We start from the raw sequence: 26,428 nt of genomic DNA, 5'->3' as shown, positions 1-26,428 counted from the left end.
TCTTTATGATGTGTGCATTCAACTCACAGAGTTGAACATTCCTTTTCATGGAGCAGTTTGGAAAGAGTCTTTTTGCAGCATCTGCAAGTGGATATTTGGAGCTCTTTCAGGCCTTTGTTAGAAGCGGGAATATCTTCCAATAAAAACTGGACAGAAGCATTCTCACAAACTGCTTTGTGATGTGTGTGTTCAACTCACAGAGTTGAACCTTTCCTTTGCTAGAGCAGTTATGAACACTCTTTTTGCAGAATCTGCAAGTGTTCATTTGGAGCGCTTTGAGACCTACGGTGGAAAAGGAAATATCTTCACATATAAACCAGGGAGAAGGATTCTCAGAAACCTCTTTATGATGTCTGCATTCAACCCAGAGAGATAAGCCTTCCTTTTAACAGAGCAGTTTTGAAACTCTATTTTTGCCGAATTTGCAAGTGGATATTTGGAGCCCTTTCAGGCCTTCGTTGGAAACGGGAATATCTTCCCATAAAAACTAAAGAGAAGCGTTCTGTGAAACTGCTTTGTGTAGTATGAATCCAACTCACAGAGTTGAACACTTCTTTTGAAAGAGCAGTTTTGAAACCCTCTTTTTGTAGAATCTGCAAGTGTTCATTTGGAGCGCTTTGAGGCCTATGGTGGAAAAGGAAATATCTTCACTTATAAACCAGGCAGAAGCATTCTCAGAAACCTCTTTATGATGTGTGCATTCAACTCGGAGAGATAAGCCTTCCTTTTTTTAGAGCAGTTTTGAAATTGTGTTTTTGCAGAATCTGCAAGTGGATATTTGGAGTCCTTTCAGGCCTTCGTTGGAAACGGGAATATCTTCCCATAAATACTAAACAGAAGCGTTCTGTGAAACTGCTTTGTGAAGTATGAATCCAACTCACAGAGTTGAACACTTCTTTTGAAAGAGCAGTTTTGAAACACTCTTTTTGTAGAATCTGCAAGTGTTCATTTGGAGCGCTTTGAGGCCTATGGTGGAAAAGGAAATATCTTCACCTAAAACCTAGACAGAAGCATTCTTTGAAACTTCTTTATGATGTGTGCATTCAACTCACAGAGTTGAACCTTCCTTTTCATGGAGCAGTTTGGAAAGAGTCTTTTTGCAGCATCTGCAAGTGGATATTTGGAGCTCTTTCAGGCCTTTGTTAGAAGCGGGAATATCTTCCAATAAAAACTGGACAGAAGCATTCTCACAAACTGCTTTGTGATGTGTGTGTTCAACTCACAGAGTTGAACCTTTCCTTTGCTAGAGCAGTTATGAAACACTCTTTTTGTAGAATCTGCAAGTGTTCATTTGGAGCGCTTTTAGGCCTATGGTGGAAAAGGAAATATCTTCACATATAAACCAGGCAGAAGCATTCTCAGAAACTTCTTTATGATGTCTGCATTCAACTCAGAGAGATAAGCCTTCCTTTTGACAGAGCAGTTTTGAAACTCTATTTTTGCAGAATCTGCAAGTGGTTATTTGGAGCCCTTTCAGGCCTTCGTTGGAAACGGGAATATATTCCCATAGAAACTAAACAGAAGCGTTCTGTGAAACTGCTTTGTGAAGTATGAATCCACCTCACAGAGTTGAACACTTCTTTTGAAAGAGCAGTTTTGAAACTCTCTTTTTGTAGAATCTGCAAGTGTTCATTTGGAGCGCTTTGAGGCCTATGGTGGAAAAGGATATATCTTCACTTATAAACCAGGCAGAAGCATTCTCAGAAACCTCTTTATGATGTGTGCATTCAACTCGGAGAGATAAGCCTTCCTTTTGATAGAGCAGTTTTGAAACTGTGTTTTTGCAGAATCTGGAAGTGGATATTTGGAGTCCTTTCAGGCCTTCGTTGGAAGCGGGAATATCTTCCCATAAATACTAAACAGAAGCGTTCTGTGAAACTGCTTTGTGAAGTATGAATCCAACTCACAGAGTTGAACACTTCTTTTGAAAGAGCAGTTTTGAAACACTCTTTTTGTAGAATCTGCAAGTGTTCATTTGGAGCGCTTTGAGGCCTATGGTGGAAAAGGAAATATCTTCACATAAAACCTAGACAGAAGCATTCTTTGAAACTTCTTTATGATGTGTGCATTCAACTCACAGAGTTGAACATTCCTTTTCATGGAGCAGTTTGGAAAGAGTCTTTTTGCAGCATCTGCAAGTGGATATTTGGAGCTCTTTCAGGCCTTTGTTAGAAGCGGGAATATCTTCCAATAAAAACTGGACAGAAGCATTCTCACAAACTGCTTTGTGATGTGTGTGTTCAACTCACAGAGTTGAACCTTTCCTTTGCTAGAGCAGTTATGAACACTCTTTTTGTAGAATCTGCAAGTGTTCATTTGGAGCGCTTTGAGACCTACGGTGGAAAAGGAAATATCTTCACATATAAACCAGGGAGAAGCATTCTCAGAAACCTCTTTATGATGTCTGCATTCAACCCAGAGAGATAAGCCTTCCTTTTAACAGAGCAGTTTTGAAACTCTATTTTTGCCGAATTTGCAAGTGGATATTTGGAGCCCTTTCAGGCCTTCGTTGGAAACGGGAATATCTTCCCATAAAAACTAAAGAGAAGCGTTCTGTGAAACTGCTTTGTGTAGTATGAATCCAACTCACAGAGTTGAACACTTCTTTTGAAAGAGCAGTTTTGAAACCCTCTTTTTGTAGAATCTGCAAGTGTTCATTTGGAGCGCTTTGAGGCCTATGGTGGAAAAGGAAATATCTTCACTTATAAACCAGGCAGAAGCATTCTCAGAAACCTCTTTATGATGTGTGCATTCAACTCGGAGAGATAAGCCTTCCTTTTTTTAGAGCAGTTTTGAAACTGTGTTTTTGCAGAATCTGCAAGTGGATATTTGGAGTCCTTTCAGGCCTTCGTTGGAAACGGGAATATCTTCCCATAAATACTAAACAGAAGCGTTCTGTGAAACTGCTTTGTGAAGTATGAATCCAACTCACAGAGTTGAACACTTCTTTTGAAAGAGCAGTTTTGAAACACTCTTTTTGTAGAATCTGCAAGTGTTCATTTGGAGCGCTTTGAGACCTATGGTGGAAAAGGAAATATCTTCACCTAAAACCTAGACAGAAGCATTCTTTGAAACTTCTTTATGATGTGTGCATTCATCTCACAGAGTTGAACCTTCGTTTTCATGGAGCAGTTTGGAAAGAGTCTTTTTGCAGCATCTGCAAGTGGATATTTGGAGCTCTTTCAGGCCTTTGTTAGAAGCGGGAATATCTTCTCTTAAAAACTGGACAGAAGCATTCTCACAAACTGCTTTGTGATGTGTGTGTTCAACTCACAGAGTTGAACCTTTCCTTTGCTAGAGCAGTTATGAAACACTCTTTTTGTAGAATCTGCAAGTGTTCATTTGGAGCGCTTTGAGGCCTATGGTGGAAAAGGAAATATCTTCACATATAAACCAGGCAGAAGCATTCTCAGAAACCTCTTTATGATGTCTGCATTCAACTCAGAGTGATAAGCCTTCCTTTTGACAGAGCAGTTTTGAAACTCTATTTTTGCAGAATTTGCAAGTGGATATTTGGAGCCCTTTCAGGCCTTCGTTGGAAACGGGAATATCTTCCCATAAAAACTAAACAGAAGCGTTCTGTGAAACTGCTTTGTGTAGTATGAATCCAACTCACAGAGTTGAACACTTCCTTTGAAAGAGCTGTTTTGAAACACTCTTTTTGTAGAATCTGCAAGTGTTCATTTGGAGCGCTTTGAGGCCTATGGTGGAAAAGGAAATATCTTCACTTATAAACCAGGCAGAAGCATTCTCAGAAAACTCTTTATGATGTGTGCATTCAACTCGGAGCGATAAGCCTTCCTTTTGATAGAGCAGTTTTGAAACTCTGTTTTGGCAGAATCTGTAAGTGGATATTTGGAGCCCTTTCAGGCCTTCGTTGGAAACGGGAATATCTTCCCATAAAAACTAAACAGAAGCGTTCTGTGAAACTGCTTTGTGAAGTATGAATCCAACTCACAGAGTTGAACACTTCTTTTGAAAGAAGAGTTTTGAAACGCTCTTTTTGTAGAATCTGCAAGTGTTCATTTGGAGCGCTTTGAGGCCTATGGTGGAAAAGGATATATCTTCACTTATAAACCAGGCAGAAGCATTCTCAGAAACCTCTTTATGATGTGTGCATTCAACTCGGAGAGATAAGCCTTCCTTTTGATAGAGCAGTTTTGAAACTGTGTTTTTGCAGAATCTGCAAGTGGATATTTGGAGTCCTTTCAGGCCTTCGTTGGAAACGGGAATATCCTCCCATAAATACTAAACAGAAGCGTTCTGTGAAACTGCTTTGTGAAGTATGAATCCAACTCACAGAGTTGAACACTTCTTTTGAAAGAGCAGTTTTGAAACACTCTTTTTGTAGAATCTGCAAGTGTTCATTTGGAGCGCTTTGAGGCCTATGGTGGAAAAGGAAATATCTTCACATAAAACCTAGACAGAAGCATTCTTTGAAACTTCTTTATGATGTGTGCATTCAACTCACAGAGTTGAACCTTCCTTTTCATGGAGCAGTTTGGAAAGAGTCTTTTTGCAGCATCTGCAAGTGGATATTTGGAGCTCTTTCAGGCCTTTGTTAGAAGCGGGAATATCTTCCAATAAAAACTGGACAGAAGCATTCTCACAAACTGCTTTGTGATGTGTGTGTTCAACTCACAGAGTTGAACCTTTCCTTTGCTAGAGCAGTTATGAACACTCTTTTTGTAGAATCTGCAAGTGTTCATTTGGAGCGCTTTGAGACCTACGGTGGAAAAGGAAATATCTTCACATATAAACCAGGGAGAAGCATTCTCAGAAACCTCTTTATGATGTCTGCATTCAACCCAGAGAGATAAGCCTTCCTTTTAACAGAGCAGTTTTGAAACTCTATTTTTGCCGAATTTGCAAGTGGATATTTGGAGCCCTTTCAGGCCTTCGTTGGAAACGGGAATATCTTCCCATAAAAACTAAAGAGAAGCGTTCTGTGAAACTGCTTTGTGTAGTACGAATCCAACTCACAGAGTTGAACACTTCTTTTGAAAGAGCAGTTTTGAAACCCTCTTTTTGTAGAATCTGCAAGTGTTCATTTGGAGCGCTTTGAGGCCTATGGTGGAAAAGGATATATCTTCACTTATAAACCAGGAAGAAGCATTCTCAGAAACCTCTTTATGATGTGTGCATTCAACTCGGAGAGATAAGCCTTCCTTTTGATAGAGCAGTTTTGAAACTGTGTTTTTGCAGAATCTGCAAGTGGATATTTGGAGTCCTTTCAGGCCTTCGTTGGAAACGGGAATATCCTCCCATAAATACTAAACAGAAGCGTTCTGTGAAACTGCTTTGTGAAGTATGAATCCATCTCACAGAGTTGAACACTTCTTTTGAAAGAGCAGTTTTGAAACACTCTTTTTGTAGAATCTGCAAATGTTCATTTGGAGCGCTTTGAGGCCTATGGTGGAAAAGGAAATATCTTCACCTAAAACCTAGACAGAAGCATTCTTTGAAACTTTTTTATGATGTGTGCATTCATCTCACAGAGTTGAACCTTCGTTTTCATGGAGCAGTTTGGAAAGAGTCTTTTTGCAGCATCTGCAAGTGGATATTTGGAGCTCTTTCAGGCCTTTGTTAGAAGCGGGAATATCTTCCAATAAAAACTGGACAGAAGCATTCTCACAAACTGCTTTGTGATGTGTGTGTTCAACTCACAGAGTTGAACCTTTCCTTTGATAGAGCAGTTATGAAACACTCTTTTTGTAGAATCTGCAAGTGTTCATTTGGAGCGCTTTGAGGCCTATGGTGGAAAAGGAAATGTCTTCACATATAAACCAGGCAGAAGCATTCTCAGAAACTTCTTTATGATGTCTGCATTCAACTCAGAGAGATAAGCCTTCCTTTTGACAGAGCAGTTTTGAAACTCTATTTTTGCAGAATCTGCAAGTGGTTATTTGGAGCCCTTTCAGGCCTTCGTTGGAAACGGGAATATCTTACCATAGAAACTAAACAGAAGCGTTCTGTGAAACTGCTTTGTGAAGTATGAATCCACCTCACAGAGTTGAACACTTCTTTTGAAAGAGCAGTTTTGAAACACTCTTTTTGTAGAATCTGCAAGTGTTCATTTGGAGCGCTTTGAGGCCTATGGTGGAAAAGGATATATCTTCACTTATAAACCAGGCAGAAGCATTCTCAGAAACCTCTTTATGATGTGTGCATTCAACTCGGAGAGATAAGCCTTCCTTTTGATAGAGCAGTTTTGAAACTGTGTTTTTGCAGAATCTGGAAGTGGATATTTGGAGTCCTTTCAGGCCTTCGTTGGAAGCGGGAATATCTTCCCATAAATACTAAACAGAAGCGTTCTGTGAAACTGCTTTGTGAAGTATGAATCCAACTCACAGAGTTGAACACTTCTTTTGAAAGAGCAGTTTTGAAACACTCTTTTTGTAGAATCTGCAAGTGTTCATTTGGAGCGCTTTGAGGCCTATGGTGGAAAAGGAAATATCTTCACATAAAACCTAGACAGAAGCATTCTTTGAAACTTCTTTATGATGTGTGCATTCAACTCACAGAGTTGAACATTCCTTTTCATGGAGCAGTTTGGAAAGAGTCTTTTTGCAGCATCTGCAAGTGGATATTTGGAGCTCTTTCAGGCCTTTGTTAGAAGCGGGAATATCTTCCAATAAAAACTGGACAGAAGCATTCTCACAAACTGCTTTGTGATGTGTGTGTTCAACTCACAGAGTTGAACCTTTCCTTTGCTAGAGCAGTTATGAACACTCTTTTTGCAGAATCTGCAAGTGTTCATTTGGAGCGCTTTGAGACCTACGGTGGAAAAGGAAATATCTTCACATATAAACCAGGGAGAAGGATTCTCAGAAACCTCTTTATGATGTCTGCATTCAACCCAGAGAGATAAGCCTTCCTTTTAACAGAGCAGTTTTGAAACTCTATTTTTGCCGAATTTGCAAGTGGATATTTGGAGCCCTTTCAGGCCTTCGTTGGAAACGGGAATATCTTCCCATAAAAACTAAAGAGAAGCGTTCTGTGAAACTGCTTTGTGTAGTATGAATCCAACTCACAGAGTTGAACACTTCTTTTGAAAGAGCAGTTTTGAAACCCTCTTTTTGTAGAATCTGCAAGTGTTCATTTGGAGCGCTTTGAGGCCTATGGTGGAAAAGGAAATATCTTCACTTATAAACCAGGCAGAAGCATTCTCAGAAACCTCTTTATGATGTGTGCATTCAACTCGGAGAGATAAGCCTTCCTTTTTTTAGAGCAGTTTTGAAATTGTGTTTTTGCAGAATCTGCAAGTGGATATTTGGAGTCCTTTCAGGCCTTCGTTGGAAACGGGAATATCTTCCCATAAATACTAAACAGAAGCGTTCTGTGAAACTGCTTTGTGAAGTATGAATCCAACTCACAGAGTTGAACACTTCTTTTGAAAGAGCAGTTTTGAAACACTCTTTTTGTAGAATCTGCAAGTGTTCATTTGGAGCGCTTTGAGGCCTATGGTGGAAAAGGAAATATCTTCACCTAAAACCTAGACAGAAGCATTCTTTGAAACTTCTTTATGATGTGTGCATTCAACTCACAGAGTTGAACCTTCCTTTTCATGGAGCAGTTTGGAAAGAGTCTTTTTGCAGCATCTGCAAGTGGATATTTGGAGCTCTTTCAGGCCTTTGTTAGAAGCGGGAATATCTTCCAATAAAAACTGGACAGAAGCATTCTCACAAACTGCTTTGTGATGTGTGTGTTCAACTCACAGAGTTGAACCTTTCCTTTGCTAGAGCAGTTATGAAACACTCTTTTTGTAGAATCTGCAAGTGTTCATTTGGAGCGCTTTGAGGCCTATGGTGGAAAAGGAAATATCTTCACATATAAACCAGGCAGAAGCATTCTCAGAAACTTCTTTATGATGTCTGCATTCAACTCAGAGAGATAAGCCTTCCTTTTGACAGAGCAGTTTTGAAACTCTATTTTTGCAGAATCTGCAAGTGGTTATTTGGAGCCCTTTCAGGCCTTCGTTGGAAACGGGAATATATTCCCATAGAAACTAAACAGAAGCGTTCTGTGAAACTGCTTTGTGAAGTATGAATCCACCTCACAGAGTTGAACACTTCTTTTGAAAGAGCAGTTTTGAAACTCTCTTTTTGTAGAATCTGCAAGTGTTCATTTGGAGCGCTTTGAGGCCTATGGTGGAAAAGGATATATCTTCACTTATAAACCAGGCAGAAGCATTCTCAGAAACCTCTTTATGATGTGTGCATTCAACTCGGAGAGATAAGCCTTCCTTTTGATAGAGCAGTTTTGAAACTGTGTTTTTGCAGAATCTGGAAGTGGATATTTGGAGTCCTTTCAGGCCTTCGTTGGAAGCGGGAATATCTTCCCATAAATACTAAACAGAAGCGTTCTGTGAAACTGCTTTGTGAAGTATGAATCCAACTCACAGAGTTGAACACTTCTTTTGAAAGAGCAGTTTTGAAACACTCTTTTTGTAGAATCTGCAAGTGTTCATTTGGAGCGCTTTGAGGCCTATGGTGGAAAAGGAAATATCTTCACATAAAACCTAGACAGAAGCATTCTTTGAAACTTCTTTATGATGTGTGCATTCAACTCACAGAGTTGAACATTCCTTTTCATGGAGCAGTTTGGAAAGAGTCTTTTTGCAGCATCTGCAAGTGGATATTTGGAGCTCTTTCAGGCCTTTGTTAGAAGCGGGAATATCTTCCAATAAAAACTGGACAGAAGCATTCTCACAAACTGCTTTGTGATGTGTGTGTTCAACTCACAGAGTTGAACCTTTCCTTTGCTAGAGCAGTTATGAACACTCTTTTTGTAGAATCTGCAAGTGTTCATTTGGAGCGCTTTGAGACCTACGGTGGAAAAGGAAATATCTTCACATATAAACCAGGGAGAAGCATTCTCAGAAACCTCTTTATGATGTCTGCATTCAACCCAGAGAGATAAGCCTTCCTTTTAACAGAGCAGTTTTGAAACTCTATTTTTGCCGAATTTGCAAGTGGATATTTGGAGCCCTTTCAGGCCTTCGTTGGAAACGGGAATATCTTCCCATAAAAACTAAAGAGAAGCGTTCTGTGAAACTGCTTTGTGTAGTATGAATCCAACTCACAGAGTTGAACACTTCTTTTGAAAGAGCAGTTTTGAAACCCTCTTTTTGTAGAATCTGCAAGTGTTCATTTGGAGCGCTTTGAGGCCTATGGTGGAAAAGGAAATATCTTCACTTATAAACCAGGCAGAAGCATTCTCAGAAACCTCTTTATGATGTGTGCATTCAACTCGGAGAGATAAGCCTTCCTTTTTTTAGAGCAGTTTTGAAACTGTGTTTTTGCAGAATCTGCAAGTGGATATTTGGAGTCCTTTCAGGCCTTCGTTGGAAACGGGAATATCTTCCCATAAATACTAAACAGAAGCGTTCTGTGAAACTGCTTTGTGAAGTATGAATCCAACTCACAGAGTTGAACACTTCTTTTGAAAGAGCAGTTTTGAAACACTCTTTTTGTAGAATCTGCAAGTGTTCATTTGGAGCGCTTTGAGACCTATGGTGGAAAAGGAAATATCTTCACCTAAAACCTAGACAGAAGCATTCTTTGAAACTTCTTTATGATGTGTGCATTCATCTCACAGAGTTGAACCTTCGTTTTCATGGAGCAGTTTGGAAAGAGTCTTTTTGCAGCATCTGCAAGTGGATATTTGGAGCTCTTTCAGGCCTTTGTTAGAAGCGGGAATATCTTCTCTTAAAAACTGGACAGAAGCATTCTCACAAACTGCTTTGTGATGTGTGTGTTCAACTCACAGAGTTGAACCTTTCCTTTGCTAGAGCAGTTATGAAACACTCTTTTTGTAGAATCTGCAAGTGTTCATTTGGAGCGCTTTGAGGCCTATGGTGGAAAAGGAAATATCTTCACATATAAACCAGGCAGAAGCATTCTCAGAAACCTCTTTATGATGTCTGCATTCAACTCAGAGTGATAAGCCTTCCTTTTGACAGAGCAGTTTTGAAACTCTATTTTTGCAGAATTTGCAAGTGGATATTTGGAGCCCTTTCAGGCCTTCGTTGGAAACGGGAATATCTTCCCATAAAAACTAAACAGAAGCGTTCTGTGAAACTGCTTTGTGTAGTATGAATCCAACTCACAGAGTTGAACACTTCCTTTGAAAGAGCTGTTTTGAAACACTCTTTTTGTAGAATCTGCAAGTGTTCATTTGGAGCGCTTTGAGGCCTATGGTGGAAAAGGAAATATCTTCACTTATAAACCAGGCAGAAGCATTCTCAGAAAACTCTTTATGATGTGTGCATTCAACTCGGAGCGATAAGCCTTCCTTTTGATAGAGCAGTTTTGAAACTCTGTTTTGGCAGAATCTGTAAGTGGATATTTGGAGCCCTTTCAGGCCTTCGTTGGAAACGGGAATATCTTCCCATAAAAACTAAACAGAAGCGTTCTGTGAAACTGCTTTGTGAAGTATGAATCCAACTCACAGAGTTGAACACTTCTTTTGAAAGAAGAGTTTTGAAACGCTCTTTTTGTAGAATCTGCAAGTGTTCATTTGGAGCGCTTTGAGGCCTATGGTGGAAAAGGATATATCTTCACTTATAAACCAGGCAGAAGCATTCTCAGAAACCTCTTTATGATGTGTGCATTCAACTCGGAGAGATAAGCCTTCCTTTTGATAGAGCAGTTTTGAAACTGTGTTTTTGCAGAATCTGCAAGTGGATATTTGGAGTCCTTTCAGGCCTTCGTTGGAAACGGGAATATCCTCCCATAAATACTAAACAGAAGCGTTCTGTGAAACTGCTTTGTGAAGTATGAATCCAACTCACAGAGTTGAACACTTCTTTTGAAAGAGCAGTTTTGAAACACTCTTTTTGTAGAATCTGCAAGTGTTCATTTGGAGCGCTTTGAGGCCTATGGTGGAAAAGGAAATATCTTCACATAAAACCTAGACAGAAGCATTCTTTGAAACTTCTTTATGATGTGTGCATTCAACTCACAGAGTTGAACCTTCCTTTTCATGGAGCAGTTTGGAAAGAGTCTTTTTGCAGCATCTGCAAGTGGATATTTGGAGCTCTTTCAGGCCTTTGTTAGAAGCGGGAATATCTTCCAATAAAAACTGGACAGAAGCATTCTCACAAACTGCTTTGTGATGTGTGTGTTCAACTCACAGAGTTGAACCTTTCCTTTGCTAGAGCAGTTATGAACACTCTTTTTGTAGAATCTGCAAGTGTTCATTTGGAGCGCTTTGAGACCTACGGTGGAAAAGGAAATATCTTCACATATAAACCAGGGAGAAGCATTCTCAGAAACCTCTTTATGATGTCTGCATTCAACCCAGAGAGATAAGCCTTCCTTTTAACAGAGCAGTTTTGAAACTCTATTTTTGCCGAATTTGCAAGTGGATATTTGGAGCCCTTTCAGGCCTTCGTTGGAAACGGGAATATCTTCCCATAAAAACTAAAGAGAAGCGTTCTGTGAAACTGCTTTGTGTAGTACGAATCCAACTCACAGAGTTGAACACTTCTTTTGAAAGAGCAGTTTTGAAACCCTCTTTTTGTAGAATCTGCAAGTGTTCATTTGGAGCGCTTTGAGGCCTATGGTGGAAAAGGATATATCTTCACTTATAAACCAGGAAGAAGCATTCTCAGAAACCTCTTTATGATGTGTGCATTCAACTCGGAGAGATAAGCCTTCCTTTTGATAGAGCAGTTTTGAAACTGTGTTTTTGCAGAATCTGCAAGTGGATATTTGGAGTCCTTTCAGGCCTTCGTTGGAAACGGGAATATCCTCCCATAAATACTAAACAGAAGCGTTCTGTGAAACTGCTTTGTGAAGTATGAATCCATCTCACAGAGTAGAACACTTCTTTTGAAAGAGCAGTTTTGAAACACTCTTTTTGTAGAATCTGCAAATGTTCATTTGGAGCGCTTTGAGGCCTATGGTGGAAAAGGAAATATCTTCACCTAAAACCTAGACAGAAGCATTCTTTGAAACTTTTTTATGATGTGTGCATTCATCTCACAGAGTTGAACCTTCGTTTTCATGGAGCAGTTTGGAAAGAGTCTTTTTGCAGCATCTGCAAGTGGATATTTGGAGCTCTTTCAGGCCTTTGTTAGAAGCGGGAATATCTTCTCTTAAAAACTGGACAGAAGCATTCTCACAAACTGCTTTGTGATGTGTGTGTTCAACTCACAGAGTTGAACCTTTCCTTTGCTAGAGCAGTTATGAAACACTCTTTTTGTAGAATCTGCAAGTGTTCATTTGGAGCGCTTTGAGGCCTACGGTGGAAAAGGAAATATCTTCACATATAAACCAGGCAGAAGCATTCTCAGAAACCTCTTTATGATGTCTGCATTCAACTCAGAGAGATAAGCCTTCCTTTTGACAGAGCAGTTTTGAAACTCTATTTTTGCAGAATTTGCAAGTGGATATTTGGAGCCCTTTCAGGCCTTCGTTGGAAACGGGAATATCTTCCCATAAAAACTAAACAGAAGCGTTCTGTGAAACTGCTTTGTGTAGTATGAATCCAACTCACAGAGTTGAACACTTCCTTTGAAAGAGCTGTTTTGAAACACTCTTTTTGTAGAATCTGCAAGTGTTCATTTGGAGCGATTTGAGGCCTATGGTGGAAAAGGAAATATCTTCACTTATAAACCAGGCAGAAGCATTCTCAGAAAACTCTTTATGATGTGTGCATTCAACTCGGAGCGATAAGCCTTCCTTTTGATAGAGCAGTTTTGAAACTCTGTTTTGGCAGAATCTGCAAGTGGATATTTGGAGCCCTTTCAGGCCTTCGTTGGAAACGGGAATATCTTCCCATAAAAACTAAACAGAAGCGTTCTGTGAAACTGCTTTGTGAAGTATGAATCCACCTCACAGAGTTGAACACTTCTTTTGAAAGAAGAGTTTTGAAACGCTCTTTTTGTAGAATCTGCAACTGTTCATTTGGAGCGCTTTGAGGCCTATGGTGGAAAAGGAAATATCTTCACTTATAAACCAGGCAGAAGCATTCTCAGAAACCTCTTTATGATGTGTGCATTCAACTCGGGGAGATAAGCCTTTCTTTTGATAGAGCAGTTTTGAAACTGTGTTTTTGCAGAATCTGCAAGTGGATATTTGGAGTCCTTTCACGCCTTCGTTGGAAACGGGAATATCTTCCCAAAAATACTAAACAGAAGCGTTCTGTGAAAGTGCTTTGTGAAGTATGAATCCAACTCACAGAGTTGAACACTTCTTTTGAAAGAGCAGTTTTGAAACACTCTTTTTGTAGAATCTGCAAATGTTCATTTGGAGCGCTTCGAGGCCTATGGTGGAAAAGGAAATATCTTCACATAAAACCTAGACAGAAGCATTCTTTGAAACTTCTTTATGATGTGTGCATTCAACTCACAGAGTTGAACCTTCCTTTTCATGGAGCAGTTTGGAAAGAGTCTTTTTGCAGCATCTGCAAGTGCGTATTTGGAGCTCTTTCAGGCCTTTGTTAGAAGCGGGAATATCTTCCAATAAAAACTGGACAGAAGCATTCTCACAAACTGCTTTGTGATGTGTGTGTTCAACTCACAGAGTTGAACCTTTCCTTTGCTAGAGCAGTTATGAACACTCTTTTTGTAGAATCTGCAAGTGTTCATTTGGAGCGCTTTGAGACCTACGGTGGAAAAGGAAATATCTTCACATATAAACCAGGCAGAAGCATTCTCAGAAACCTCTTTATGATGTCTGCATTCAACTCAGAGAGATAAGCCTTCCTTTTGACAGAGCAGTTTTGAAACTCTATTTTTGCAGAATTTGCAAGTGGATATTTGGAGCCCTTTCAGGCCTTCGTTGGAAACGGGAATATCTTCCCATAAAAACTAAACAGAAGCGTTCTGTGAAACTGCTTTGTGTAGTATGAATCCAACTCACAGAGTTGAACACTTCCTTTGAAAGAGCTGTTTTGAAACACTCTTTTTGTAGAATCTGCAAGTGTTCATTTGGAGCGCTTTGAGGCCTATGGTGGAAAAGGATATATCTTCACTTATAAACCAGGCAGAAGCATTCTCAGAAAACTCTTTATGATGTGTGCATTCAACTCGGAGCGATAAACCTTCCTTTTGATAGAGCAGTTTTGAAACTCTGTTTTGGCAGAATCTGCAAGTGGATATTTGGAGCCTTTTCAGGCCTTCTTTGGAAACGGGAATATCTTCCCATAAAAACTAAACAGAAGCGTTCTGTGAAACTGCTTTGTGAAGTATGAATCCAACTCACAGAGTTGAACACTTCTTTTGAAAGAAGAGTTTTGAAACGCTCTTTTTGTAGAATCTGCAAGTGTTCATTTGGAGCGCTTTGAGGCCTATGGTGGAAAAGGAAATATCTTCACTTATAAACCAGGCAGAAGCATTCTCAGAAACCTCTTTATGATGTGTGCATTCAACTCCGAGAGATAAGCCTTTCTTTTGATAGAGCAGTTTTGAAACTGTGTTTTTGCAGAATCTGTAAGTGGATATTTGGAGTCCTTTCAGGCCTTCGTTGGAAACGGGAATATCTTCCCAAAAATACTAAACAGAAGCGTTCTGTGAAACTGCTTTGTGAAGTATGAATCCAACTCACAGAGTTGAACACTTCTTTTGAAACAGCAGTTTTGAAACACTCTTTTTGTAGAATCTGCAAGTGTTCATTTGGAGTGCTTTGAGGCCTATGGTGGAAAAGGAAATATCTTCACATAAAACCTAGACAGAAGCATTCTCTGAAACTTCTTTATGATGTGTGCATTCAACTCACAGAGTTGAACCTTCCTTTTCATGGAGCAGTTTGGAAAGAGTCTTTTTGCAGCATCTGCAAGTGGATATTTGGAGCTCTTTCAGGCCTTTGTTAGAAGCGGGAATATCTTCCAATAAAAACTGGACAGAAGCATTCTCACAAACTGCTTTGTGATGTGTGTGTTCAACTCACAGAGTTCAACCTTTCCTTTGCTAGAGCAGTTATGAAACACTCTTTTTGTAGAATCTGCAAGTGTTCATTTGGAGCGCTTTGAGGCCTATGGTGGAAAAGGAAATGTCTTCACATATAAACCAGGCAGAAGCATTCTCAGAAACTTCTTTATGATGTCTGCATTCAACTCAGAGAGATAAGCCTTCCTTTTGACAGAGCAGTTTTGAAACTCTATTTTTGCAGAATCTGCAAGTGGTTATTTGGAGCCCTTTCAGGCCTTCGTTGGAAACGGGAATATCTTCCCATAGAAATTAAACAGAAGCGTTCTGTGAAACTGCTTTGTGAAGTATGAATCCACCTCACAGAGTTGAACACTTCTTTTGAAAGAGCAGTTTTGAAACACTCTTTTTGTAGAATCTGCAAGTGTTCATTTGGAGCGCTTTGAGGCCCATGGTGGAAAAGGATATATCTTCACTTATAAACCAGGCAGAAGCATTCTCAGAAACCTCTTTATGATGTGTGCATTCAACTCGGAGAGATAAGCCTTCCTTTTGATAGAGCAGTTTTGAAACTGTGTTTTTGCAGAATCTGCAAGTGGATATTTGGAGTCCTTTCAGGCCTTCGTTGGAAACGGGAATATCTTCCCATAAATACTAAACAGAAGCGTTCTGTGAAACTGCTTTGTGAAGTATGAGTCCAACTCACAGAGTTGAACACTTCTTTTGAAAGAGCAGTTTTGAAACACTCTTTTTGTAGAATCTGCAAGTGTTCATTTGGAGCGCTTTGAGGCCTATGGTGGAAAAGGAAATATCTTCACATAAAACCTAGACAGAAGCATTCTTTGAAACTTCTTTATGATGTGTGCATTCAACTCACAGAGTTGAACCTTCCTTTTCATGGAGCAGTTTGGAAAGAGTCTTTTTGCAGCATCTGCAAGTGGATATTTGGAGCTCTTTCAGGCCTTTGTTAGAAGCGGGAATATCTTCTCTTAAAAACTGGACAGAAGCATTCTCACAAACTGCTTTGTGATGTGTGTGTTCAACTCACAGAGTTGAACCTTTCCTTTGCTAGAGCAGTTATGAAACACTCTTTTTGTAGAATCTGCAAGTGTTCATTTGGAGCGCTTTGAGGCCTATGGTGGAAAAGGAAATATCTTCACATATAAACCAGGCAGAAGCATTCTCAGAAACTTCTTTATGATGTCTGCATTCAACTCAGAGAGATAAGCCTTCCTTTTAACAGAGCGGTTTTGAAACTCTATTTTTGCAGAATCTGCAAGTGGTTATTTGGAGCCCTTTCAGGCCTTCGTTGGAAACGGGAATATATTCCCATAGAAACTAAACAGAAGCGTTCTGTGAAACTGCTTTGTGAAGTGTGAATCCACCTCACAGAGTTGAACACTTCTTTTGAAAGAGCAGTTTTGAAACACTCTTTTTGTAGAATCTGCAAGTGTTCATTTGGAGCGCTTTGAGGCCTATGGTGGAAAAGGATATATCTTCACTTATAAACCAGGCAGAAGCATTCTCAGAAACCTCTTTATGATGTGTGCATTCAACTCGGAGAGATAAGCCTTCCTTTTGATAGAGCAGTTTTGAAACTGTGTTTTTGCAGAATCTGCAAGTGGATATTTGGAGTCCTTTCAGGCCTTCGTTGGAAACGGGAATATCTTCCCATAAATACTAAACAGAAGCGTTTTGTGAAACTGCTTTGTGAAGCATGAATCCAACTCACAGAGTTGAACACTTCTTTTGAAAGAGCAGTTTTGAAACACTCTTTTTGTAGAATCTGCAAGTGTTCATTTGGAGCGCTTTGAGGCCTATGGTGGAAAAGGAAATATCTTCACATAAAACCTAGACAGAAGCATTCTTTGAAACTTCTTTATGATGTGTGCATTCAACTCACAGAGTTGAACATTCCTTTTCATGGAGCAGTTTGGAAAGAGTCTTTTTGCAGCATCTGCAAGTGGATATTTGGAGCTCTTTCAGGCCTTTGTTAGAAGCGGGAATATCTTCCAATAAAAACTGGACAGAAGCATTCTCACAAACTGCTTTGTGATGTGTGTGTTCAACTCACAGAGTTGAACCTTTCCTTTGCTAGAGCAGTTATGAAACACTCCTTTTGTAGAATCTGCAAGTGTTCATTTGGAGCGCTTTGAGGCCTATGGTGGAAAAGGAAATATCTTCACATATAAACCAGGGAGAAGCATTCTCAGAAACCTCTTTATGATGTCTGCATTCAACCCAGAGAGATAAGCCTTCCTTTTAAGAGAGCAGTTTTGAAACTCTATTTTTGCCGAATTTGCAAGTGGATATTTGGAGCCCTTTCAGGCCTTCGTTGGAAACGGGAATATCTTCCCATAAAAACTAAAGAGAAGCGTTCTGTGAAACTGCTTTGTGTAGTATGAATCCAACTCACAGAGTTGAACACTTCTTTTGAAAGAGCAGTTTTGAAACCCTCTTTTTGTAGAATCTGCAAGTGTTCATTTGGAGCGCTTTGAGGCCTATGGTGGAAAAGGAAATATCTTCACTTATAAACCAGGCAGAAGCATTCTCAGAAACCTCTTTATGATGTGTGCATTCAACTCGGAGAGATAAGCCTTCCTTTTTTTAGAGCAGTTTTGAAACTGTGTTTTTGCAGAATCTGCAAGTGGATATTTGGAGTCCTTTCAGGCCTTCGTTGGAAACGGGAATATCTTCCCATAAATACTAAACAGAAGCGTTCTGTGAAACTGCTTTGTGAAGTATGAATCCAACTCACAGAGTTGAACACTTCTTTTGAAAGAGCAGTTTTGAAACACTCTTTTTGTAGAATCTGCAAGTGTTCATTTGGAGCGCTTTGAGGCCTATGGTGGAAAAGGAAATATCTTCACATAAAACCTAGACGGAAGCATTCTTTGAAACTTCTTTATGATGTGTGCATTCAACTCACAGAGTTGAACCTTCCTTTTCATGGAGCAGTTTGGAAAGAGTCTTTTTGCAGCATCTGCAAGTGGATATTTGGAGCTCTTTCAGGCCTTTGTAAGAAGCGGGAATATCTTCCAATAAAAACTGGACAGAAGCATTCTCACAAACTGCTTTGTGATGTGTGTGTTCAACTCACAGAGTTGAACCTTTCCTTTGCTAGAGCAGTTATGAAACACTCTTTTTGTAGAATCTGCAAGTGTTCATTTGGAGCGCTTTGAGGCCTATGGTGGAAAAGGAAATGTCTTCACATATAAACCAGGCAGAAGCATTCTCAGAAACTTCTTTATGATGTCTGCATTCAACTCAGAGAGATAAGCCTTCCTTTTGACAGAGCAGTTTTGAAACTCTATTTTTGCAGAATCTGCAAGTGGTTATTTGGAGCCCTTTCAGGCCTTCGTTGGAAACGGGAATATCTTCCCATAGAAACTAAACAGAAGCGTTCTGTGAAACTGCTTTGTGAAGTATGAATCCACCCCACAGAGTTGAACACTTCTTTTGAAAGAGCAGTTTTGAAACACTCTTTTTGTAGAATCTGCAAGTGTTCATTTGGAGCGCTTTGAGGCCTATGGTGGAAAAGGATATATCTTCACTTATAAACCAGGCGGAAGCATTCTCAGAAACCTCTTTATGATGTGTGCATTCAACTCGGAGAGATAAGCCTTCCTTTTGATAGAGCAGTTTTGAAACTGTGTTTTTGCAGAATCTGCAAGTGGATATTTGGAGTCCTTTCAGGCCTTCGTTGGAAACGGGAATATCCTCCCATAAATGCTAAACAGAAGCGTTCTGTGAAACTGCTTTGTGAAGTATGAATCCAACTCACAGAGTTGAACACTTCTTTTGAAAGAGCAGTTTTGAAACACTCTTTTTGTAGAATCTGCAAGTGTTCATTTGGAGCGCTTTGAGGCCTATGGTGGAAAAGGAAATATCTTCACATAAAACCTAGACAGAAGCATTCTTTGAAACTTCTTTATGATGTGTGCATTCAACTCACAGAGTTGAACCTTCCTTTTCATGGAGCAGTTTGCAAAGAGTCTTTTTGCAGCATCTGCAAGTGGATATTTGGAGCTCTTTCAGGCCTTTGTTAGAAGCGGGAATATCTTCCAATAAAAACTGGACAGAAGCATTCTCACAAACTGCTTTGTGATGTGTGTGTTCAACTCACAGAGTTGAACCTTTCCTTTGCTAGAGCAGTTATGAAACACTCTTTTTGTAGAATCTGCAAGTGTTCATTTGGAGCACTTTGAGGCCTATGGTGGAAAAGGAAATGTCTTCACATATAAACAAGGCAGAAGCATTCTCAGAAACTTCTTTATGATGTCTGCATTCAACTCAGAGAGATAAGCCTTCCTTTTGACAGAGCAGTTTTGAAACTCTATTTTTGCAGAATCTGCAAGTGGTTATTTGGAGCCCTTTCAGGCCTTCGTTGGAAACGGGAATATCTTCCCATAGAAACTAAACAGAAGCGTTCTGTGAAACTGCTTTGTGTAGTATGAATCCACCTCACAGAGTTGAACACTTCTTTTAAAAGAGCAGTTTTGAAACACTCTTTTTGTAGAATCTGCAAGTGTTCATTTGGAGCGCTTTGAGGCCTATGGTGGAAAAGGATATATCTTCACTTTTAAACCAGGCAGAAGCATTCTCAGAAACCTCTTTATGATGTGTGCATTCAACTCGGAGAGATAAGCCTTCCTTTTGATAGAGCAGTTTTGAAACTGTGTTTTTGCAGAATCTGCAAGTGGATATTTGGAGTCCTTTCAGGCCTTCGTTGGAAACGGGAATATCCTCCCATAAATACTAAACAGAAGCGTTCTGTGAAACTGCTTTGTGAAGTATGAATCCAACTCACAGAGTTGAACACTTCTTTTGAAAGAGCAGTTTTGAAACACTCTTTTTGTAGAATCTGCAAGTGTTCATTTGGAGCGCTTTGAGGCCTATGGTGGAAAAGGAAATATCTTCACATAAAACCTAGACAGAAGCATTCTTTGAAACTTCTTTATGATGTGTGCATTCAACTCACAGAGTTGAACCTTCCTTTTCATGGAGCAGTTTGGAAAGAGTCTTTTTGCAGCATCTGCAAGTGGATATTTGGAGCTCTTTCAGGCCTTTGTTAGAAGCGGGAATATCTTCTCTTAAAAACTGGACAGAAGCATTCTCACAAACTGCTTTGTGATGTGTGTGTTCAACTCACAGAGTTGAACCTTTCCTTTGCTAGAGCAGTTATGAAACACTCTTTTTGTAGAATCTGCAAGTGTTCATTTGGAGCGCTTTGAGGCCTATGGTGGAAAAGGAAATATCTTCACATATAAACCAGGCAGAAGCATTCTCAGAAACCTCTTTATGATGTCTGCATTCAACTCAGAGAGATAAGCCTTCCTTTTGACAGAGCAGTTTTGAAACTCTATTTTTGCAGAATTTGCAAGTGGATATTTGGAGCCCTTTCAGGCCTTCGTTGGAAACGGGAATATCTTCCCATAAAAACTAAACAGAAGCGTTCTGTGAAACTGCTTTGTGTAGTATAAATCCAACTCACAGAGTTGAACACTTCCTTTGAAAGAGCTGTTTTGAAACACTCTTTTTGTAGAATCTGCAAGTGTTCATTTGGAGCGCTTTGAGGCCTATGGTGGAAAAGGAAATATCTTCACTTATAAACCAGGCAGAAGCATTCTCAGAAAACTCTTTATGATGTGTGCATTCAACTCGGAGCGATAAGCCTTCCTTTTGATAGAGCAGTTTTGAAACTCTGTTTTGGCAGAATCTGCAAGTGGATATTTGGAGCCCTTTCAGGCCTTCGTTGGAAACGGGAATATCTTCCCGTAAAAAGTAAACAGAAGCGTTCTGTGAAACTGCTTTGTGAAGTATGAATCCAACTCACAGAGTTGAACACTTCTCTTGAAAGATGAGTTTAGAAACGCTCTTTTTGTAGAATCTGCAAGTGTTCATTTGGAGCGCTTTGAGGCCTATGGTGGAAAAGGAAATATCTTCACTTATAAACCAGGCAGAAGCATTCTCAGAAACCTCTTTATGATGTGTGCATTCAACTCGGAGAGATAAGCCTTTCTTTTGATAGAGCAGTTTTGAAACTGTGTTTTTGCAGAATCTGGAAGTGGATATTTGGAGTCCTTTCAGGCCTTCGTTGGAAACGGGAATATCTTCCCAAAAATACTAAACAGAAGCGTTCTGTGAAACTGCTTTGTGAAGTATGAATCCAACTCACAGAGTTGAACACTTCTTTTGAAAGAGCAGTTTTGAAACACTCTTTTTGTAGAATCTGCAAATGTTCATTTGGAGCGCTTTGAGGCCTATGGTGGAAAAGGAAATATCTTCACATAAAACCTAGACAGAAGCATTCTTTGAAACTTCTTTATGATGTGTGCATTCAACTCACAGAGTTGAACCTTCCTTTTCATGGAGCAGTTTGGAAAGAGTCTTTTTGCAGCATCTGCAAGTGGATATTTGGAGCTCTTTCAGGCCTTTGTTAGAAGCGGGAATATCTTCCAATAAAAACTGGACAGAAGCATTCTCACAAACTGCTTTGTGATGTGTGTGTTCAACTCAGAGAGTTGAACCTTTCCTTTGCTAGAGCAGTTATGAAACACTCTTTTTGTAGAATCTGCAAGTGTTCATTTGGAGCGCTTTGAGGCCTATGGTGAAAAAGGAAATGTCTTCACATATAAACCAGGCAGAAGCAGTCTCAGAAACTTCTTTATGATGTCTGCATTCAACTCAGAGAGATAAGCCTTCCTTTTGACAGAGCAGTTTTGAATCTCTATTTTTCCAGAATCTGCAAGTGGTTATTTGGAGCCCTTTCAGGCCTTCGTTGGAAACGGGAATATCTTCCCATAGAAACTAAACAGAAGCGTTCTGTGAAACTGCTTTGTGTAGTATGAATCCACCTCACAGAGTTGAACACTTCTTTTGAAAGAGCAGTTTTGAAACACTCTTTTTGTAGAATCTGCAAGTGTTCATTTGGAGCGCTTTGAGGCCTATGGTGGAAAAGGATATATCTTCACTTATAAACCAGGCAGAAGCATTCTCAGAAACCTCTTTATGATGTGTGCATTCAACTCGGAGAGATAAGCCTTCCTTTTGATGGAGCAGTTTTGAAACTGTGTTTTTGCAGAATCTGCAAGTGGATATTTGGAGTCCTTTCAGGCCTTCGTTGGAAACGGGAATATCCTCCCATAAATACTAAACAGAAGCGTTCTGTGAAACTGCTTTGTGAAGTATGAATCCAACTCACAGAGTTGAACACTTCTTTTGAAAGAGCAGTTTTGAAACGCTCTTTTTGTAGAATCTGCAAGTGTTCATTTGGAGCGCTTTGAGGCCTATGGTGGAAAAGGAAATATCTTCACCTAAAACCTAGACAGAAGCATTCTTTGAAACTTCTTTATGATGTGTGCATTCAACTCACAGAGTTGAACCTTCCTTTTCATGGAGCAGTTTGGAAAGAGTCTTTTTGCAGCATCTGCAAGTGGATATTTGGAGCTCTTTCAGGCCTTTGTTAGAAGCGGGAATATCTTCCAATAAAAACTGGACAGAAGCATTCTCACAAACTGCTTTGTGATGTGTGTGTTCAACTCACAGAGTTGAACCTTTCCTTTGCTAGAGCAGTTATGAAACACTCTTTTTGTAGAATCTGCAAGTGTTCATTTGGAGCGCTTTGAGGCCTATGGTGGAAAAGGAAATATCTTCACATATAAACCAGGCAGAAGCATTCTCAGAAACTTCTTTATGATGTCTGCATTCAACTCAGAGAGATAAGCCTTCCTTTTGACAGAGCAGTTTTGAAACTCTATTTTTGCAGAATCTGCAAGTGGTTATTTGGAGCCCTTTCAGGCCTTCGTTGGAAACGGGAATATATTCCCATAGAAACTAAACAGAAGCGTTCTGTGAAACTGCTTTGTGAAGTATGAATCCACCTCACAGAGTTGAACACTTCTTTTGAAAGAGCTGTTTTGAAACACTCTTTTTGTAGAATCTGCAAGTGTTCATTTGGAGCGCTTTGAGGCCTATGGTGGAAAAGGATATATCTTCACTTATAAACCAGGCAGAAGCATTCTCAGAAACCTCTTTATGATGTGTGCATTCAACTCGGAGAGATAAGCCTTCCTTTTGATAGAGCAGTTTTGAAACTGTGTTTTTGCAGAATCTGGAAGTGGATATTTGGAGTCCTTTCAGGCCTTCGTTGGAAGCGGGAATATCTTCCCATAAATACTAAACAGAAGCGTTCTGTGAAACTGCTTTGTGAAGTATGAATCCAACTCACAGAGTTGAACACTTCTTTTGAAAGAGCAGTTTTGAAACACTCTTTTTGTAGAATCTGCAAGTGTTCATTTGGAGCGCTTTGAGGCCTATGGTGGAAAAGGAAATATCTTCACATAAAACCTAGACAGAAGCATTCTTTGAAACTTCTTTATGATGTGTGCATTCAACTCACAGAGTTGAACATTCCTTTTCATGGAGCAGTTTGTAAAGAGTCTTTTTGCAGCATCTGCAAGTGGATATTTGGAGCTCTTTCAGGCCTTTGTTAGAAGCGGGAATATCTTCCAATAAAAACTGGACAGAAGCATTCTCACAAACTGCTTTGTGATGTGTGTGTTCAACTCACAGAGTTGAACCTTTCCTTTGCTAGAGCAGTTATGAACACTCTTTTTGTAGAATCTGCAAGTGTTCATTTGGAGCGCTTTGAGACCTACGGTGGAAAAGGAAATATCTTCACATATAAACCAGGGAGAAGCATTCTCAGAAACCTCTTTATGATGTCTGCATTCAACCCAGAGAGATAAGCCTTCCTTTTAACAGAGCAGTTTTGAAACTCTATTTTTGCCGAATTTGCAAGTGGATATTTGGAGCCCTTTCAGGCCTTCATTGGAAACGGGAATATCTTCCCATAAAAACTAAAGAGAAGCGTTCTGTGAAACTGCTTTGTGTAGTATGAATCCAACTCACAGAGTTGAACACTTCTTTTGTAAGAGCAGTTTTGAAACCCTCTTTTTGTAGAATCTGCAAGTGTTCATTTGGAGCGCTTTGAGGCCTATGGTGGAAAAGGAAATATCTTCACTTATAAACCAGGCAGAAGCATTCTCAGAAACCTCTTTATGATGTGTGCATTCAACTCGGAGAGATAAGCCTTCCTTTTTTTAGAGCAGTTTTGAAACTGTGTTTTTGCAGAATCTGCAAGTGGATATTTGGAGTCCCTTCAGGCCTTCGTTGGAAACGGGAATATCTTCCCATAAATACTAAACAGAAGCGTTCTGTGAAACTGCTTTGTGAAGTATGAATCCAACTCACAGAGTTGAACACTTCTTTTGAAAGAGCAGTTTTGAAACACTCTTTTTGTAGAATCTGCAAGTGTTCATTTGGAGCGCTTTGAGGCCTATGGTGGAAAAGGAAATATCTTCACCTAAAACCTAGACAGAAGCATTCTTTGAAACTTCTTTATGATGTGTGCATTCATCTCACAGAGTTGAACCTTCGTTTTCATGGAGCAGTTTGGGAAGAGTCTTTTTGCAGCATCTGCAAGTGGATATTTGGAGCTCTTTAAGGCCTTTGTTAGAAGCGGGAATATCTTCTCTTAAAAACTGGACAGAAGCATTCTCACAAACTGCTTTGTGATGTGTGTGTTCAACTCACAGAGTTGAACCTTTCCTTTGCTAGAGCAGTTATGAAACACTCTTTTTGTAGAATCTGCAAGTGTTCATTTGGAGCGCTTTGAGGCCTACGGTGGAAAAGGAAATATCTTCACATATAAACCAGGCAGAAGCATTCTCAGAAACCTCTTTATGATGTCTGCATTCAACTCAGAGAGATAAGCCTTCCTTTTGACAGAGCAGTTTTGAAACTCTATTTTTGCAGAATTTGCAAGTGGATATTTGGAGCCCTTTCAGGCCTTCGTTGGAAACGGGAATATCTTCCCATAAAAACTAAACAGAAGCGTTCTGTGAAACTGCTTTGTGTAGTATGAATCCAACTCACAGAGTTGAACACTTCCTTTGAAAGAGCTGTTTTGAAACACTCTTTTTGTAGAATCTGCAAGTGTTCATTTGGAGCGCTTTGAGGCCTACGGTGGAAAAGGAAATATCTTCACTTATGAACCAGGCAGAAGCATTCTCAGAAAACTCTTTATGATGTGTGCATTCAACTCGGAGCGATAAGCCTTCCTTTTGATAGAGCAGTTTTGAAACTCTGTTTTGGCAGAATCTGCAAGTGGATATTTGGAGCCTTTTCAGGCCTTCTTTGGAAACGGGAATATCTTCCCATAAAAACTAAACAGAAGCGTTCTGTGAAACTGCTTTGTGAAGTATGAATCCAACTCACAGAGTTGAACACTTCTTTTGAAAGACGAGTTTTGAAACGCTCTTTTTGTAGAATCTGCAAGTGTTCATTTGGAGCGCTTTGAGGCCTATGGTGGAAAAGGAAATATCTTCACTTATAAACCAGGCAGAAGCATTCTCAGAAACCTCTTTATGATGTGTGCATTCAACTCCGAGAGATAAGCCTTTCTTTTGATAGAGCAGTTTTGAAACTGTGTTTTTGCAGAATCTGTAAGTGGATATTTGGAGTCCTTTCAGGCCTTCGTTGGAAACGGGAATATCTTCCCAAAAATACTAAACAGAAGCGTTCTGTGAAACTGCTTTGTGAAGTATGAATCCAACTCACAGAGTTGAACACTTCTTTTGAAATAGCAGTTTTGAAACACTCTTTTTGTAGAATCTGCAAGTGTTCATTTGGAGCGCTTTGAGGCCTATGGTGGAAAAGGAAATATCTTCACTTATAAACCAGGCAGAAGCATTCTCAGAAACCTCTTTATGATGTGTGCATTCAACACGGAGAGATAAGCCTTCCTTTTGATAGAGCAGTTTTGAAACTGTGTTTTTGCAGAATCTGCAAGTGGATATTTGGAGTCCTTTCAGGCCTTCGTTGGAAACGGGAATATCCTCCCATAAATACTAAACAGAAGCGTTCTGTGAAACTGCTTTGTGAAGTATGAATCCAACTCACAGAGTTGAACACTTCTTTTGAAAGAGCAGTTTTGAAACACTCTTTTTGTAGAATCTGCAAGTGTTCATTTGGAGCGCTTTGAGGCCTATGGTGGAAAAGGAAATATCTTCACATAAAACCTAGACAGAAGCATTCTTTGAAACTTCTTTATGATGTGTGCATTCAACTCACAGAGTTGAACCTTCCTTTTCATGGAGCAGTTTGGAAAGAGTCTTTTTGCAGCATCTGCAAGTGGATATTTGGAGCTCTTTCAGGCCTTTGTTAGAAGCGGGAATATCTTCCAATAAAAACTGGACAGAAGCATTCTCACAAACTGCTTTGTGATGTGTGTGTTCAACTCACAGAGTTGAACCTTTCCTTTGCTAGAGCAGTTATGAAACACTCTTTTTGTAGAATCTGCAAGTGTTCATTTGGAGCGCTTTGAGGCCTATGGTGGAAAAGGAAATATCTTCACATATAAACCAGGCAGAAGCATTCTCAGAAACTTCTTTATGATGTCTGCATTCAACTCAGAGAGATAAGCCTTCCTTTTGACAGAGCAGTTTTGAAACTCTATTTTTGCAGAATCTGCAAGTGGTTATTTGGAGC

This window comes from Pongo pygmaeus, chromosome 2, assembly GCF_028885625.2.
Source record: "Pongo pygmaeus isolate AG05252 chromosome 2, NHGRI_mPonPyg2-v2.0_pri, whole genome shotgun sequence".
Classification (NCBI taxonomy): Eukaryota; Metazoa; Chordata; class Mammalia; order Primates; family Hominidae; genus Pongo; species Pongo pygmaeus.
The sequence above is the reverse complement of the archived record's forward strand: the minus strand, read 5'-3'. Positions refer to the sequence as shown.